Genomic DNA, 6,753 nt, shown 5'->3' with positions numbered 1-6,753 from the left:
CGTTTCAGTTTGGATTAATGCACATATTACCAGCAGCCATCCGCCTTGAATCGGAAGGGAACCAGGGAGTACCTTGCTTCTGTCTGGTTGTCTGGCCGAATAGTACCATCAATCATTTGTTGTAGAGAAATACACCAATTTATTCGTACTAGTCACCAGACAGATGGATACAGGCCAAGAGTCGTCCCCTTAAATTGAAAAGGAGCACATTTCTTCTGTGTGGCTATCCAACCGAATAGTACCATGCATTATTAATGAGCCTTGGAGAAATATAACGATTTATTCGTGCTTGTCACCATTTTAGCTTGTAGTAACGTGCAGATGGCTACGTAATGGGAGCCGCCCATTTCTAATTGGTAGGAAGAACTTCGCTTCTATCCAGCTACCCAGCAGAAAAGTGTCATCAAGTAGTCGTGAGCGATAGAGAAAGCCATCAATTTATTCATGCTAGTCACAATTTTAGCCCGGACATCGAACAAGTAGGAACCAAGGAGGACCTTGTGTCTGGTTATCTAGGAGAACAATATTGTTGAGTATTAACAAGCCCTAGAAAAACATCAATTTATTCATGCCAGTTGATATGTCCTATACGTATCAAGAAATTTTTATTGTTTCATGCTATACTTATATCATAATGGCATAGTATTGGTATCAACTTTTATAGTTTTTCTTGATTTCCTATTAATTCAGTGCAAAGTGCCAGTTGTTATTTTTTTGGATTAAAAAAATCAACTTTTCAGGGACCAAAAAACTAGAAAAAAATACTAAGTGTCATGAAGAAATGAAGCCGGAGGGACCTAGACCCACCTAGTCCCCCCTAGGCCACATGCCACAGGTCGGCACAAGCATCCAAGGGGGAGCATGGCCGCCATAGAAGTTGCCTCCATCGCATCTTTCTTCCGTTGCCTTTATATACTCCCGAAAACCTCAGAAATATTAACAGAGTATTTTTGCGCCGCCCACCTCTCTGCTCGAGGGAGATCCAATCAGGAGGCTTTTTCAGGTACTCTACCAAGGGGGAATTAATCACAAAGATCATTTACATGAACATTGCTGCCACTGTGTTCATGTGTGAGCAGTCCTTTTTATACAATGGGAACATAACGTTTTTTTCATTATAATATGGCATCAGCCCACGTCCTAATAAGATGGCATCAGCCCACGTCCTAATAAGTTAGATGAAACACTTTTCTTATAATGGCAATGGTGGGTAATTATTTCACTTAAAACTAATCTAATGGTTATAAAATTTTAGCCTATTAAATACACAGTCGGATGTTTTTGATTTTTGAGAGATCTTCTAGCTTTTTATCTTTTGTCTGGTGAGCCCGTCAATTACTTTTAATATATAATAGATAGACAGATAGTAGTTTTTATTTTTGAGTTACTTTCTAGCATTTTTATCCTTTTCTGGTGAGCCTGTGAATTACTTTTAATACATAATAGATTAGGTTGTGTTGGATCCTTCCAGAAAAAGCCTTACACATATTATTTTATGGGCCATAAAAAACTAGGGCCCAAGATATACATGTGTAACCGATAAAAACACATCTTCCGCGGGAACTGGGCCTAGCAAGGAGGCAGGTATCCGAGTAACATATGTGTTATACCATGACTTACCAAATGTCCTAGTATTTTCTAGTTGCTCTTGGTGTATCTTTCCTAGTTGGTATCTCAATTTCTAAGTTAAGCCCCAAAGCAAGGTCCATGTTATACTTGGATATATGGATTAAAGGGCGACCACTTCTAGATTAGGTAGTTCCTAGTACAGGATATGGATGTAATCAATATGATCACTCATACATTAGGATGTAATCAATGTGATCAACAAAGGATTTGGACGCAATTAACAACCAAATAAATTTGACCGCAATTATTCTGTATATTAGAGTAAAACTTAGTTAGGTTTAACTCCCATTAATACTTCTAGATAAGGATATGGACGTGGTCAAATGGCAATCATTTAATCTTTCTATTTTTAGAAGTGTTAATAGTTCTAAATATGGATGTGAATACTTACATCAGAAGAAATACATGTAAGCGGTTGCAAAGAAGGATGTGGATGCACTCACATATGTATATTTGGACGATAGTTAATACTATCCATAAAATAGCACTTTTTATGAGTTATGTATGTTAAGTTTTACTAAAGATATACATGATCTTTGTATAGTCAAATAGCACTGCCATACAACCCTTTTAATTCTATATAAGGGGAGTACATCTTCTCATATCCTACACCAATATGTGGTTAGCCAACAGTACCCCTAAATCTCTACTTTTCTGTAGATCCTTGTGCTTCCTATTTGTAGTAGTTAGTTTCTTCCTCTTTGTCCACATTAGTATGCCGAGGAAAGAGCGGCGGTCAGGCGTGGCATACATCCACAATGACAAAGACCGTGATCTCACCTTCTACAAGCGACGTTCCGATTTGTTCAAGAGGGCGACTGACATCTCTGCCCTCACTAGGGCTAGGGTTGCGGTCGTCCTAGAAACAAACAATGGAAAGATGCACTCATTTGGGACGCCATTGGCCGATCCCATTGTTGATGCTTTCCTATTTGGAGCTCCACCAGCAGTTACCTCTGCCGACGAGGCAACCACTGCTAGGATTAGAAGCCTACAAAACGAGGTGGCTCAGTTGGACATGGAGAACATGACCGAGGAAGACAAAAACCAACTTTCCATCCTTCGTATGAAAAATATCCAAGAAGAGAATCCAGGTATGGTGGCAATCTTCACGAAGTAAAAAGATCTCAGTCTTGAAGATCTGACCAAGCTCTTCAGTGAGCTCTCTCTAGTCCAAAAAGACATTAGATTGCGGCTACCTCCATTGCATGGTCGTGAAGACAAGACCGGTGGCACATGTGTGGCACAAGATCTGCAACTACCAAGTGTCGAGGATCATTTGGGTACTACTCATTCACTTATGCAGTCATCGTGGCCTCAGAATCACTCACAACTCCAGCTCCCTTCAGATCCACTACCATCACAACTAGAACAAACTTCGGCACCACTTTTTCCTATGCAGGAACCACAAATGTTCCATTCTGCACCACCATCTTTAGCTCCCTACATGGCTTCCCATGTCCAACCCATACCAAATCAGGTACATGAGCAAACTCCACAAGAGGAGTTGCATGTTCAGAACTATGAAAGTCCTTGCAACATAGTGCAACCACAACAAAATCATGCAAACCATGACTCAACATATGGGCAGAATTTGGAGGCCTCTCCACTATTGGGGTACTCGAGTGGCAATGCTTTTTCTATTGATGACCCATTTAACACTGAACAATGGGGTTATGCTCTATCAGATCAGTCGTGCTACAATAGTTTCCTAGGGATGGATGCTTACTTAGGCTCTAGCGGTACGGATCTAGGATAGTCTTCCATGGTAAATGGTGGATGGGTTGATGTGCCGCCCTCTTCCACTGGACAAGATATTGATATTCTTACAGACTATGGAGAGCTGTTGTAGATGCTAGTTAGCGCTTCCATGTAAGAGCTATATTGAAATAAAATATATTTATTTCCAAATTCATTATCCTTTGGACTACTATCTTAATTAGGATGTTTGGAAAAATATGCATGCTCAGTGTTCCAGGTCTTGGTCCATGATGTTTTTTCATCAGTACGTACAATTCTTTTTGTTGTTGTTTAGATCCTTGTATCTTACGAATGAAGGAAGTGGAACATGTATTTACAACAATGCGCCTATCAGAATATTGTGAGGAAAACATTAGCATGTCAACTAAAAATAGAAGCCATGCTCATTAAATAATTAAATTAAAAGAAAGCACAGTCCAAACTTCAACACAGGAGACTAGAATCCATTACTTTTTCTGGTTGCATAACACTACCAAGAACAACAACTGCATCTCATATATGAAGTAATGAATATGAGAAATCAAGGTTTTCTTAATAGACGTGAATATGCCTTATGAAGAAATTAGAACCATAATAGACATGTGAAGAGATGGTGGCCACCTGTGATCCATTGATACCACATATGCACCATTAACAACATTGAAAAGCACCGTGGATCTAGGGCTCTCCATGAATATATTGTAAATTGACTTAATTTTAAAGTATATCATTAATCATTGCAATTACAACAAACTTAAAAGGACATAATGACCATCTCATAGAAGACATCAGTTAATCAACACATGTAGCCACTTTTATAGAAGAATAATCGAAATCTAGGACTCACATATAACTTACCATAAACACTATTCTTTTTGGTGGATGGAATGCATGAGCTTTTGTAAATAACTAATCTAAGTATAGTCATGGTGACAAGATATATTGTCATTAGTTAAAACAACATGTATATGGCTAAGAACATAAAAAAGAAACACCTAATCTCGGACTTTCGCATGTCATAGTTTCAATGATCAAGTATTAATTTTTATGATACAACATGACCTTCATGTTTAACATAACACCAAGCTTGGAGAGATAATGTTTAAACTAGATGCACATCGTACTTAAGAAGACATACACTTCTGGTGCCAACATATAAAGGCACTTCAAATATTAAAATCACATCACACTTATTATGAACCTGACTTAGACTGGATGGGGTAATATCATGTACTACTAGAGAGTGGCCTATAACCGACACTCCATCCATGACGGGCTTGTAGGTAACACATCATCAAACCGTCTTAATACTCATCAAATGCAGGTTTGCTATCACTAACGGGTGATTTTGCGGCGCTCAGTGACTGGTAGAAATCACTAATTGTTTTGCGGTTGTCACTTTTAAAATACAAAGAATTCACCAGAACTAGATTTTCATTATTACAAAAAGAGAGGGGAAATCATAACTATATAAAGAGAGGGGAAATCTTAGTGGTACTTAGCGTGGTTGAATTACAAAGGGAAGTTTTTTACGAGTGACAATAGTCTTGTACTACATATGTTTATTTATTTTCATTTTCTTTGTGATACATATGTACAAGGAGGGAATAGAAAAAAAGGAAACACTAGCTAGCTAGTGTAATTATACAAATCTTTCCACTTAAGCCTCAAAATGTAGGTAACTCTTATGTTAAAATAGAGAGAGAGAGGGGGGGGGGGTGAAGAATAACTATTCGTTATCCAGTGTGACGTATAGTCAATCCCTAAATTGATCAGCATTAAAAAATGTTCATGTAATGTAAAAAAGTTATTGGCATAGTTTGTAGAAAACATTAACAATATTCAAAAAACGATTATCATATTTCAAAGATGTTCATGTGTGTAAACTTAAGTCCGCGGCATTTTAAAAAACAATTCATACAATGTTAATTTTTTTGTGTAATCTTCAAAAAATGTTTCATATCATTCAAAAAGGTTCATGAATTTGAAGAAATTTCAATAACACTTAAAAACTGTTTGCACGACCAAAAATGATATTCATGGCAATTATGGAAAATGGTCATTGTGTGTTTAAGAAAATTTCACATTGTATTTTAAATGTTTAATGTACATTTGTCAAATGTTCAATGTATATATTTTTTTAAATATTCGAATTGTATTTGGAAGATGTTTAACATGTATCCAAATATGATCAACATGTATATGAAATTGGTCAACATGTATTTAAATAATGTCAACGTGTATTTGAAAAATGCAAAAAAAGGAAAGGAATGAAAAACATAAATTCAATAAATTGACTGATGAAAACCAATAGAGAAAACACACAGGAAGTAAAAATGAAGTATACAAAGAAAACACCGAAAAAGAAAAAAAATCACCCGAAAGGTTGTAAAACAAGTTAGTTTTTGAGAAACTGGTTCTAAAACAAGTGTGTGCCACTTTGTACAACCTTTCCAAATCTGGACCATTGGGCCCACCCACTAAGGTGGGCTCAGAGGCGAGCTCAGGTTATATCTCGCTGACCTTTTCTCGGTTGTACAAATCTATTTTTGAGTTGTTTACTTCTCCCTCCTTCCCATAGCATAGGACGTTTTTTGACATTAGTGTAGTGTCAAAAAGTGTCTTACATTATGGGACGGAGGGGGTAGAAAACTAACTATAAGTTCGCCGACAATTGCTGACAAATTTCACTCATTTTCAACATATTTTCAAGAATTTTAATAAATGCTTCCACGTTTGAAAAATAATTCATGGATTTAAGAATGTTAGCAACTTTATAAAAAGTATTGTGTATTTAAAATAAATGTTTAGGATAATTTAAAAATGCTCATCAAGTTATAAATATTACCCTATTAAAAATAATTCATGAAATTTTAAAATTTCTCAAACTAAAAAGATCATGCTTTAAAAAAATATTATTAGCAAATTAGAAAATATTCGTGAATTTGTGAAATAAACTCTACCTGAATGGTCCAGCATGCATGCCTCTTCGGTGAGTTAAAAAATAGACCAAGATTGTTCCAAAACTCCCTTGCAACAATACATTCAAATAGCACGTGCTTTATATCTTCATAATACCCTGAGCACATTGTACACAAATAGTTATTCATTACAATATTCGCGTATGCTATGTATGTCATTTGGAGAAGCTTAAAACATATTATACAATGAATTAGCTCTTAGCCTAACAAGCAACGTTTACATGCTCCTAAAAAAATGCGACGGTTAAAGTTAAACTAGAAAATATGTAGCTAAGAGATGACATCTAGTACAATGGATAGAATTGTCCTATCTTCTTTACTGACAGACCATCTCTTAGGTAAGAGATGGCAAACCTTTTCTTCCTCCATTCGCTCTCTTCTAACTCAGCAGTGATCTTAGTTG

General features: G+C 36.4%; 1 pseudogene; it reads left to right on the top strand.

Moving 5' to 3' along the window:
- The first annotated feature begins 1,218 nt into the window (after positions 1–1,218).
- On the top strand, positions 1,219–3,544 carry LOC109779283 (uncharacterized; annotated as a pseudogene).
- Positions 3,545–6,753: the final 3,209 nt, after the last annotated feature.

Source organism: Aegilops tauschii, chromosome 7 (assembly GCF_002575655.3).
Source record: "Aegilops tauschii subsp. strangulata cultivar AL8/78 chromosome 7, Aet v6.0, whole genome shotgun sequence".
Taxonomy (NCBI): Eukaryota; Viridiplantae; Streptophyta; class Magnoliopsida; order Poales; family Poaceae; genus Aegilops; species Aegilops tauschii.
This window is presented reverse-complemented; position numbering and strand designations above follow the sequence as displayed.